This window comes from Amblyomma maculatum, chromosome 1 (assembly GCF_055883805.1).
Source record: "Amblyomma maculatum isolate TAMU_Amacu chromosome 1, ASM5588380v1, whole genome shotgun sequence".
NCBI classification, from domain to species: Eukaryota; Metazoa; Arthropoda; class Arachnida; order Ixodida; family Ixodidae; genus Amblyomma; species Amblyomma maculatum.
The window spans coordinates 483560638-483573567 of NC_139344.1; the positions used below are offsets into that span (position 1 = coordinate 483560638).

Consider the following 12930-nt stretch of genomic DNA (forward strand, 5'->3'; position numbering starts at 1 on the left):
TCACACACACCAATTTGTAAAAGTACTAATTACCACATTATGTAAATGAACTCCCAACTCGCACATCTGACTTGGGATTCTGAAAGGCAATGAGTTTTTCTCATGTCAAAGGAGCTGGACCATACCATGGTCCCCACATCACACAGACCAATCCATCCGGTCATACTATCTGCCACTCATCCTTGTCGCTCAAATTGCCTTTTTTTTGGTAAATATGGCCTTTTAATGCAGTCACATTAAATTAGGCGAGGGCTTCAACTATTGTTACATGTAAAGAATTACTGCACACGCTTTTTTTTATGCCCTTTTAGTATGCTGCCTCACCATCCCAGTAGCATAGAGGTACAGCAATAGTGTATTAAGCGGGTATCCAAGGTTAGAATCTCATTGCTACAAGCATGTCACCTCACTATTGAACACAATTCGCTTTGAAGGGCCAAGATTTCAATATTTTAGTAAAGTGATTAGCACTGCCAAATGTTTGAGCATTACATGAGGTGACAGTATGGGTGTAAGTATCCCACAGACAAGGGCACTGCAATTAGGAAAGTTGCTGCTCATCTGCAAAATACTGAATCAAACCAATCTTATGCAATTCAACAAACACCGCCCACTTTGCCTTTTTATCATCAGTCCCTGTCTGCAGTTCGAAACATCTTTATTTGGCTTACCTCTAAAAATTGTCTACGAAACATATCTGTGAACTTTTCTTACTTCACTGGTTTTGCGGATTATTTCCAGTCTCAAAAGGAATAAAAAATACATGTGGTTCTATGACACATACAGTAAATACCTTTCTAGGTAGGTTACAAAAGGGAAGTAATGCAGAAGGTAGGCAGTCTAAACATAAATGAGTGTGTCAACATGGTGTTTTGGCACTGGAGTGTTTATTACTCCAATCATGTGCGTTAATAATGAATGAAAAGGCACATAAGTAGGAATACTTTATTTTGACACAGAAGCTATGGCCAACATGTGTGTGTTGCCATTACGCTCGTAAGTGAAGTGCAGACTTGTGAGTACACTGTTGAGCCTGTAGCACAGGGAGCAGTCAACTTGGGCCAGGGAATGCCATGCTTTGAAAGGTGGGCAGCTGTTGTGATCTCTCAACTAGTATCAGTCACGTGCAGGATCGGCTGTCATAGGGAGAAAAAACAAAAGAATGCCAGCTCAGAACAATAACAAAACACCCAGAGAAACTCAGAGACATACCAAATTTAAATAAAAAGATAACAGGACTGCAGACTATGCAGCAGCTCATATATTCTAATAGTGGATTTGCATATGGTCACTACACCCTCAAAAAGGAAAGAAGCACAAATGCTGAATTCATGACTCGTCAAAGGAACCAGACAAAAAGAAAAGTGTGCACCCTGTAGCATAGCTCAAGAATGAGAAAAGCCAAAACAGCGAAAAAGTTACCCTAAGTAAGGCCAGTACTAGTGCTCTCTGCATGCGTGTGACAATGTATCACTGCAGTGCACATGCACAGCAGAAATGGACACCATGGGTGGTAAAGAACTGATATGAAGTTATCAACACTGGTCGCAGACATCAGAACAGACAGCTGATTGTGCTTTGGTATAACGCAAGCGTGCGGGCTTTGGTAGGTTGTGAAGCATATAAATAGACGTTGAGACATCTTGAAAACCATGTGTGCGCATTTTCATTTGCTGCTGCATCCAAGTTCCGCTTGCACTGTTCATTAGACGACATGCGTTGCTCTTGGATTGTAGCGTTTGTCGACTACACAGCATGATTCCGGAATTGCGACTGACTCAGCTGTGAACATTTCATTTTTCTAAACTTGCGAAATCCTTCCTATGGGCTGTGAAAAAGAATGAGGAACTGTTCCACCGAAATGTAGTCGCTTGCCCTCTATAACGCACATGATGGCAGCCATAAGTCATTTTGTGCCAAACAGTAATTTCCATACAAGTAACAAAAAGTTCTCAAACTATGTGACAGGACCATAGCTATTTACTTTGAGGGTGGCCACAGCAAACAGGCAACAACCACAAGATGGCCAAATCGCTCACCGAACTACAGCACCACAACAGTTGCTACAATGCTAGCATCATAAAACCTCTGGCTGTCTTTGATATATGGTCCTCATCACAAATACACCAGTTCATGTTGTTAAGGAGGCTGTCCATGAGCATCATACTTCTCAAAGCAGCTAAAAAATATTGCAAACAGAGACCAACACTTGACTTTAAGTGCAGTAGCAGCACTACTAACATTCAGTGTGTTAATGGAGTATAGACACCCTGAAACAGATAAGACAAAAATTCAATTATAAATTATTTAGTGGTTGAAGATAAAAACCAGGTGATGATCTGTACAGAGCAATGTCTTGCATGTCGTTAACAAGCAAAATGTGACCAAGATTAAGTGCATATGCTCCTGTAAGATGAAGTGCTGCACTGGCCTAACCCAAGCAGTGCGGGTACCTCCAGTCAAAACGCTTTCAAGTGCCATCATCCATGAGATGGTTGCCCAATAGCAATCGGAATTTTCATAATGCAGCGTTCCTTATCTTCAGCCAGCATTTTTCACTCTTCCCAATGGATGCAACCCTCCCCAAAACTCCAAACTGAAAACATCAATTCAGTCATGCAGAACTGTCAATAATGACCTGAACCACAAACCAACTTGGAGAGGTAATGCGACCAAAATTAGGTGCATATGCTCCTGTAAGATGAAGTGCTGCACTGGCCTAGCCCAAGCAGTGCGAGTACCTCCAGTCAAAACGCTTTCAAGTGCCATCATCCACGAGATGGTTGCCCAATAGCAATCGGAATTTTCATAATGCAGCGTTCCTTATCTTCGGCCAGCATTTTTCACTCTTCCCAATGGATGCAACCCTCCCCAAAACTCCAAATTGAAGACATCAATTCAGTCATGCAGAATTGGCAATAATGACCTGAACCACAAACCAACTTGGAGAGGTAGAAGCAGGCTCGAGCACTTTGAAGCTATAAAACGGAAGTTTTGAAGCATTCAAATTGTTTTGGAGCACGTTCTAAAGTCAAATGATTTTATTAGCTGAATTTTTTATACCTGACATACCAAAATAACCTATTTGATTCCTTTTTATTCAAAGATCAATGCATTGGTGAAAATACAAGACTAACAGCCAAAACATGTACAGATGGTGAAAATACAAGACTAACAGCCAAAACATGTACAGATGTTTAAAATAACACAAATAATCTTAGCAACAATTTGGAACAAACTAGCAGAAAATGCAATGCTTGTTTCTGTACTTGATGCCCAAACGATAAGTTTGACTAAAAACATGACTCTTTTAGCTTGAGAAATGTGGACTATACCAATATGATGTGCTCAAGCACCACTGGACTAGTTCGGAGTTCACATCAATAAGCAGCATATTTCCACTCCCTATCTTGTGCACATAATTTTTTTTATCCATGCCTGTTCTGATAAAATTTCCAAGGCACTGGTCAGTAATCCCTTCAGTGAGGATAGACTGCACTCAAGGGTAGCCCTTTCCCCCTTCAGATGCCCTACTCCATGGCCTTCTGTCAGTAGCTTCTCACGTTTTCGCTTGAGTGGCACCGGAGCTTCCTTAATTTTAACACGTTAATGATGGGCCCTCCATGCCTGCCCAACACTTGTGACATTTCTAATGATTGACACCTTCATGGTGTCACACCCATAATACTGTATGTTTTTGTCTGACGTATGTTTGACAAGCTTATTAACAAAGAGGTTCAATGAAATAGATCTACGACTACCAGAAACGAGGCTCATGCTGGTCTGGCTTATGGGATTTAACGTCCCAAAGCAACACAGGCTATGAGAGACTCATGCTCTTCTATTTAGCAGAAAAGAAAAAGTATATAAAGGCCCTGTTACTACACAGGTATGCAAACCAACAGAATGAAATTGAGGAAAGCATATAATTAAAACTAATAAAAAAAATCTGCATTGGTGATGAACGGTAATTAGTAGTGTATCTACTGTCAAATGAAAAATAACTCCCCCCCCCCCCCCCCCCCCCATTGCAAACTAGAAAAACAAAAACAAGAAACATGCCACCGTTGAGGTCCGAGACCTGCACATTATGCATCCCATGCTTTACAAACTAGCTACAATGATGGCTATGCAATCTTTTATTTTCAAGCTATTTATGTTGCATGTATCCCAACATAGACAGCGTTCACCAGTGCTCAACTAAACTGCAGCAGCAGATGTGGGAATGCCCTGTAAATACAGCAACAAGGTTAACAACTGGGCGAGTTGGTAATCATTCATTCAGCCAAAAGACTAGACACAGAGAAGCCAGCCTCATCTCGTTAGCTTCTATTCTCTGTCTCGTTTTTTGGCTGGTTTAAAATAAAATACAGCAAGTGCCAAGTAGAACATGATATGGAGTGTGGTGTGAAGGGTTGTGTATGAACGAGCCGCGCCGGCGCGGCGCGCCACTGCTCGTAGTGTGCCCAACCTCTAACAGGCAGTGAGACTCACGGATTCGGGCAGTACGGCCAGTGTGACTCTTTCGTCTTCCCACGACAACTCTAAACTGTTAGAAATTCGCTGAAAAAGAATGTATTAGTTTAGGCTGTTTACAGTCTCCAAACACACCACGAAATATGTCAGCTGTATTGCATTTCACTTCTGCTTGAGGGGGGACATGGCTCTGAAAATTATTTTCCAAGTTTTGACCAAATTTGATAAAACCTGGCATTCTGATTCAGTTTCTTGCACTGATTTCAAACATGTAACCAATTTTCTAGCTGCCCAATTAGTTCAAGAGATAATGAAATTGTTCATAATTTGCAGAAATAATGAAAAATAACAGCACTACAAAAAATTCACATGGACACTTTGCTAGGTACTAGAAAGCGTAATGAATACAATGTTAGGAGCATTTTTTTATTTAACAAATATTAGCGATGTTATAGCAGTTCAGAGTTTTCAATTTTGCTCTAAATAAGTCAGGAAGGCACTCACATTTGGAACAGTGAACTGCTACAACATCGCTAATATTTGTTATACCAAAGTGCGCCTAACATTATATTCGTTATGCTTTCTAGTACCTAGCAAAGTATTCATGTGAACTTTTTGCAGTGCAGTTATTTTTTCATGAACAATTTCATTTATCTTTTGAACTAATTGGCCAATTGGAAACCTAATTACATATTTGAAATCAGGGCAAGAAACTAAATCAGACTACCAGGTTTTATCAAATTTGTTGAAAAACGTAGGAAAAATAGCTTTAAGAGCCATGTCCCCCTTAAAAGCAACCAGTTTGGCCATGATTTCAATTCGTGAAATCACATTCAATTAGACAAAAAAAAATTGTCATCGGACTTCTTGCGAGGATGCTTTAATATTTAGACACCGTGTGCAGCAAAATACAGCTGAATAAAATCTCGAGAAAACTCAAAGTAGCCAATAGTGTGCGTATGTAGCCTTCACGCCATGCCAAAACTGCCGTTCGTCAAGCGTAGGTACCACCTCCTCGATTTAATGTATCTGTGAACTGGAGGCGACAGTGGTAGAAGAAAGACAAGAAGCTCAGGCGGCGTGCCCGCCCTGTGGTGTGCGAGAGGTGCCGTTATATCATAGCTCACAACAGCACCGCCGCCAGGGCCGGCACGTGTTCTGGCTGCAATGCTCTTCGCTGATTCTGCATGTAGAAGGTCCCCCCCCCCGCCCTCAATTTCCTGAGGAGAAAGATGGCGCCGCTGCGGCAGCAAGGCTGTATCTGTGGCTGAGGCGTCACGAGTGTTGAACACCAACCTTGAAAAAGATCGCACCTCATCAAGCGTTCGAATATTGGCCCTTCCCAGTGGTTTGTATGAGGTTTCCAGTTCCTAGCCTCCAGTGGTATATAAAACTGACCATATGTGGAAGTGCCTTATCGCAGACCAGACTGTCTGCGCTCGCTGATAGCTGAAACAGCCTCACCTGGCGCTATTCTAATTTATTAGGCGAACTCCACGCTGCACCACACCGGCGTAACCCGCACATGGCATTTTACGCTTTAAAACATGCAAGAGCGGTGTCTGACTGCTGCTCTTTAGTCACCGAGGGGAGTAATTTCATATATTCGTTTGTATCGTTCAATGTGGCTGGCGCACGCCTAATTGTTTACGACACTGATTGACTCTATTTAAAAATTGCTCATTCAAGATTTATCTTATTTCATCGTCAAGGAGATTTCTACTCTATCAAGCCTTTGCGGCTATTTAAGATATGAGACGTTCCAATCAACAGATTAAAATGAAAACCATACCCACATTTGGTTTTGAATTTTCTCACGTGGAGAATAAAAAAAGTGTACATGACGCCAAAAAAACAACAAAATAGCTATGTCTCTGGAGCAATGGTCCCAAACCGGCTCAAAGTGTGAGGACGCCGTAGCAAAGGCGTCCGGATCACTTCGGCCACCCGGGATTCTTCAATGAAACTGCCATCGTTAAGTATATGCCTGCCATGCTTTCAGCTTCGGCCAAAATGCTGTCTCCCAATTAGGATCAGACTATGGTATCCTAGCTTTAATGACTCAGCCACCGCGGTGCCGTAATAAGTAAATAAATAAGCTAAGAAGACTAAACTTCTTTCTCGGAGCGTATCATGGCTATTTCATCCATTTCGCTGCAGCGACGGCACGAATGTGTATTTTACTCTGACAAAGTGACTATAAAGGACATCGGCCCTCTGTGTACAAGCCCGAATCCAGCTCGGACCCGTACGTTTAAGCCCACCCCGAGTCCAGCAAAAATGTTCATGTGTCGGCCCAGACGGCCCGTGGGTTGAGCCGCACCCAGCTTTTGGGCCTGTCCATGCCCACGCAGTGTCGTGTGAAGCCCGTGCTACCTTCACCTGACGCTTCTACATAAGGTTTGACGATGTTCTATTTTTTCGGTTCCTGGGGCTGCCTTTCAGTGGGTCGCTTTCTACTTTTCGATGTCTGAAATGTAGGTAAGGCAGGCAGAGAATATCGTGGGGACCGCTTCCTTTGCTAGCAACGCGCAACGCTTTGCAGCATATGCCCATTTAACTCTGTCGTCCATGTTTTGGACATAAACCTGGGCTCAAAGTGCCCCTCACAAACAGTGACTGTATAGCTCGGTCCTTTCTTGGTATGCCGGCCACCATAGCTGAAGTCGTTCGACATCTTTTCGCACCGAAGAAAGCTGACATTTTTTATTGCAGAATACGTAGCCTGTATTGCAGCAGTGAACAATGCACTTTTTTCCACATTACATTACATTACAACTTAGAATATACCATGATCGAAGAAACGCTTGGAGCAGGGGCGTCAGAGAGAAAAACAAAATGCGCACCGATGCACGTTGAGAACTGACTGGCAATCCTTGCGGCACCAGTTAAGTTTGCGGGCTTCGCCCAGAAGGAGATTCCGAAGGGGCGAACAAGGTTAAGGGGCAGCTTGACACGGGCTGATTTATGACGGTCGCACAGGCGACCGCTTCTCGGAAGTGAGCCCAGAACACACGGCAGCGGGGGGCGACGCTGCCGGCTCTGTCCGTCCCGTGCCGCGAGGGAGGCAGAGCAGTGCAAGCAGAAGGCACAGCGTAAGCGCAGTGGTTGTGGGTTCGGCGCTAACTGCTGTGTCTCCCGGTTCGAGTGGAGAGGGCGCGGAGTCCATAAATCCCGAAACGCGGCGTAACACGGGCCTGGGGAGAACGCACTGTTGACATGTCTTCACGGGAAGACGCCTGTACGTCCCTTTGAATCCGCTGCCCATGCGCAACCGACCAAGGGCAGGGATCGGAATGTTTGGGCCTGAGGTTTGAATGTGTGTGTTTTCGGAAGTGTAACCGTCGACGCCGTTTGTCTTCGCGACTGCTTGGCGCCTCTTGTGTGGGAGGATTTTGGAGAGGGAGAAAGCACAGATGTATGCGTTTGTGTGCGCAACCACTCGCCGCGTAGTGCGTGCTTTGTGTTTGTATTACTTAACATGCATAGGAGAGGAGTATATGTGGCACAGCAATTGGCCAGCCCATTTTGAAGGACTGCATGTTATTGGCCACAGTGACTAGTCGTTGATTGGTCAACGAACTAGACTCGAATTTTGAGCGCTAAGGAAGGAGCGTTGGGACAGTTGGGCTCGGAGGGACGAGGGCAGACGGGTTGTTCGAGGAGGGAGGCTAGGCTGACGGAGGTCTCTAGGGACTCCGGCCTAAAACATAGCAGAAGGCCAAGGCTTGATTCTGCTAGCCTCTGACCTCCGATCGTGCACCCAGTTGCAGTTAGCCCTCTATGTTTTGATGTCGCATCTGACGACGTTATTGTAAATAGTTTGTAAACAAGTGTAAACAAATGTGTACAGTCGAGAAGGGAAGTCCTCATCTCCGCACCGCAATGTGTCGCTCAGCCACAGACGCAGCGGTGGTCACCAACACCACTCGGTACGAGCGAAGGCAGAACAAACAGCAAGAAACACCTGCTGTATAGGGAAGCCCACCTATTCCCCACGCCTTCACCCGAAGATTTCAACTGCACCCAGCGAACCTGCGGCCACCAACAGTCAACGCAGTCTCTCGGCAGCCTACGGAAATCAGAGCATCGGTATCGTCACTTACTGTTCGGTGCGGAGCGGCCCGTTCACACACTTCTAACACCATGATGTGGAGGTTGTGGGTCCGAGCCGACCAATGGCGTGTGGTAGCTTTTTGCTAAACAATTACCTTTCAGACAAACTCATTATGAATTATCCATTGACCCCCTGCCATTATGGGCATAGAGCAGGGGGTCTCAAACTCATATTGCTACGTGGGCTGCATTGAGAAAGCTTTTTCTCTCATGACCCAGGAGCCAGAAATTAACAAAACAACAGGAAACAAAGTACAATAAATAACAATAAAATGAACAAAAATAAGCTAACTTTGTTTTGTCAGACCAAGCCCTCCTATTACTGCAAAAGAAAAGCAATGTGTGCTCCTTTCCACTTCAATGCTGGACAAAAGCCGCTTCAGGATCGCTCGGAGAGAGGTACTGAAATGGTACACCTGTTAATAAACACTACCACACTTATAATCCTCAGCAAGAAAAAAAAAAAACACACTTGGAAATAAAAGAGAAGGCAAGGATGTCTGGCTCTTTGCTTTGAAGGCATAGTGATGTCAAATGAAAGTTCACGCAGATTAAGTGGTCAACGCCTTTTCAAAAATGAACACGTACTAACTGGTACAAAGTCTGAGTTTATTGTAGTTGGAAATTAGGGCTGGTGGTAATGCTTTCAAAAATGTCAGCTGAAAATTTTGAGCTGGCAGACTGCATCACGCAGCTCCGCGGGCCGTGCGCCAAGGCCCCTGGCATAAAAGGATAATCTTTGATGAGCGGAAAGAAAGTGTTCGATGTTGGCGAGAAGATAGTGGATGGAGTGGAGGGGCTGCATTCCCCATTCTCAGCAAGGAAAACTAGAATGCTTCTTTGCTCGTCAAGTGAAGAGGATATACTTTAGGCAGGCATTGCCTCTGCTACGAAATGGGCACCACTGTAGGCAGTGTACACCTGGCCAATGCTTTAAAGGGCCACTGTCCAGGGAAGGCCCTTTTAAGCAAAGGAGCCCAGTGTTTCGATCAGGTACCGGAGATAGTCTGTGCAAAATGCTACAGTGACACGCGCGCCGCAAAGTATCGAAAATACAATTCAAAGCTCTCTCATGCTCTCCTTTGGGAAGCTAGCTTCCCCGTTTCCTGCGCTTGCCTGACGGGCCCCAGTAATGACGTACGTACCGCGAACGACGTCCATTGGTCCGTCTCGCTGACTGACGGGAGAAGGATGGGTGTCTACCGCTCGCTGCGCGCTTTTCCCTCGCCACGGCCAGACTGAATCTAGCGGCGAGCGCTCCCTCAGCCTTTTTTTTTCTTCTTTTTTTCGCGCTCGCGGAGTGCCACGCCCCACCTCCCGCCAAACGCGGAGCAGGAAGGGAAATTTGTCTTGCGGAGGCTAGACGACCTCGGGCAGGAGAGTGAAAAACCTTTGCGAGGGAACGGAAGGAGAGAAGCATGACAGAATCGGGTAATTGCGGTAGCTGTAACTTCGGTATTAGTTACTCTTTTCAAAAGATTTTGCGGCCTTGCATTCTAGGGGCGAAGTCTCACTGTCACCGGGCCTTTATTAGTACCACGTGACCGTCGACTTCCCAGCGCTGCTGCGCCGGAAGATGCAGGAGTGCGAGGGCGTGTTCACAATTCTTGCCGCTGCAGTGAACCTCGTTTGCTACGCTGCTTTGATCAATGTGAAGCAACCCTGCCACAATAGGCTGGCAGGCATGTCGGTGCCCGGAGAAGCTGTCATTGCTTGCTTTTAGCCGCAATAATATCTGCATATCATGTGAATAATATCTTCAAAGTACACACATTTCAATAAAAAATCCAACTTGCCCCATAACTCTTGCCATCAATACTTTTGAAAAATTGTTGTATCGGTACTTTCATTGCTTAAAAAAAAAAAAAGAGAAAAGAAACCTTTGAGACAGTATCTGAAAATAGAACCAGGGACAAGTATAATATTTGGAACGTTACAAGTTTGCACAGCTTGAATCCACAAGCACATGGCGGAGCGCTCTCAGAACTACAATATGAAACTTGATTCAAGGGGTTGCTGCCAACGGAGCAGAACAGCCAAGCAGACAACACTCGCTGAAGCAGCATGATTACATCTCCCTGCTTGTTCCCTCTCCTGATTTCCCCTTTGCTTCTGCTCGGACAGTCGACGCTCGAGCGATACTGTTAAAGAATTGGCAGGGTGTATATTCTGTGCTGCTTGTCTTGCAAGCCATTGATGCCAATCTTGCAGACCTCATTTTATCTTTCACAGTGGTTTCCAAAGCTATAAAGTTCTTGCAGCAACATTGTCACACGCACAAAAAAGCAACACAACCAACCTGTGCAGGAATATCATTCGTTGGCAGCTTTGCCAGTTTTCCACAGCGAATTGAGAAGACAATATAGCGTGGTTTGATCTTCCATCTTGCGCAAACATTTGTTTGTTTTTGGAGCTAGTCTGCTTTTCTTAGTCTGAATCAACTGTTACATTGCACACTGTTTGCAATGCATTAGTTGCAACTGAGAAAGAAAGGCTGCAAACTACAAGCTGGACACTGCAGCTGCAGGAATGCTTGCTTGTTTGATTCATTCATGCACTCTATGCAAACTGGGAACCTGTGCCCAAGCATGTTCCCCATGTAAAACGAATGACCAGTCGCGGTGGCACAGCAATTGTTTTGAAATTAAGTACAGGGCTCACCTTGTGGCGTTTGAGCATATGCTGCCTCCGCCTTTCATAGTCCCATTTGTTCAGCCTCAGCAACCAGCAAGCACATGCTAGACTCCAAAACACATACCAGGAAGGTCCCTGCGTACCAAATATTAGACGTCAGCTTATAAGCGATCTTCACACACACAAAACAAATTGAATTTAAAACAAGTACACACGCAAAACAAACTGAATTTAAAACAAGTACATGTTGATGCACTTTAAACACAAGGCGAAATCGCTTCCCTCACCGTAATTAGAAAAGGGCCCTGCATATACTTGACAGTTTGCAGTCATAAAATGAGGTATGAAATCATTACACCGCGTCATAGCAACGAGGGCCACACAAAATGATAGTACGTCGCACAAATGGTTAGCACGTCGTGGTGCGTCAAAACAAAAGCTTCCCACACAGGCCTGTGTGATCCTCGCCTTTCCTGCTTCTACGCGTTGTTTTGTCATGTCCTAGTAAGTACCTCCTAAAGTCCCTCTATCAGCTCAGAGACGTTACAATCATTAACTATTCACCCAGACAGCTGCGGAAAGCTTATCCAAGTTTCCCGCCCTTTTCAAGCACACGCAAGACTGATAATCAGGCGTACTTTACATGATTGAGATTTCCGTACGGTTGGCCTAATAAACGGTATTTAACCACATGTTCCTTAGTGTCGAACTGCGTTGAGCTTTCGATTGAAACCTTCGATAATACACCTTTGGGGCGTTCGGGCCCACTGCCGGCCAAGCAGGCTCAATGGTCGTCAACAGAACATTCGGGCGCACGGAAGTTGAAACCTAAATGTAAAACTCCAGACAGCGGGTAATGACTCAATACATGCACACTGAAGTATCTAAAGAATAGAAAAAATTGCTTACGTGCCGTACAACACGAGAGCACACGGCTGACACGGCGACACAGCTCTCACGACTCCCACCATGAAGGACGACGACCAGCCATTTTGCTACTAAAAGCAACACAAAACCCACAAAACAATAGTCGGATGTGACGTTTTTCCTAAACCGAATAAGACGTCATGGGTTGCAGCAAGCATTTCGCTGCTGCAACCGGGTCGCAGCAGACGGCGCCATAACGATTTGCTTATTTTCACCCGGTTGCACCAAGCTTCTAGCTTATTCCAACCGGGTCGCAGCAACGCCGGCCTATTTTCACCCGGTTGCTCCAAGCTTCTAGCTTATTCCAACCGGGTCGCAGCAACGCCGGCCGTCGCTGAAACGGTCAAAAACAGCCAAAAGAATCCAGCAGCATCCGGAAGTGACCGCGTCAGCGACTAGGACTTCCGGCGAGATCCGACTTCGGTCGGCGGATCGAATTACGGACTCCGCTCACAAGTTTGTGAGCGTGACGTCAAAATTACGAAGCTGTGACGCAGCCTTGAGACGTCAATCGTGACGAGTATGCGAAATCGTCCAATTACCAGCGACTTTTAGCGTGGCTCCGCCCTAGTAGTCCCGAATCCTCGGCAAACGTTGATTCCACAGTGTGGCACAAAACTGAGCAGGGACCGTCTCCTAACTTTTTCTAACACGACGCAACTAATACGCAATAAATAAAACAAACAAAGGTTTATTTTGGCAAGATACTATTTTTAGTATTGATTAACATTGAGCTCAAGTTGAAGCGTTCTTAGTTGTGTAGTTATACTTGCTATT

The 12930-nt window shown here is 45.1% G+C and overlaps 1 long non-coding RNA gene across 1 annotated transcript; it reads right to left on the bottom strand.

Moving 5' to 3' along the window:
- Nucleotides 1–930: 930 nt before the first annotated feature.
- Nucleotides 931–12261, bottom strand: LOC146210109 (uncharacterized). Its single transcript, XR_014708280.1, has 3 exons — nt 12136–12261; nt 11254–11361; nt 931–1136 (listed from the first exon to the last, which is right to left on the bottom strand). It is a non-coding gene; the product is annotated as an uncharacterized LOC146210109 (long non-coding RNA).
- Nucleotides 12262–12930: the final 669 nt, after the last annotated feature.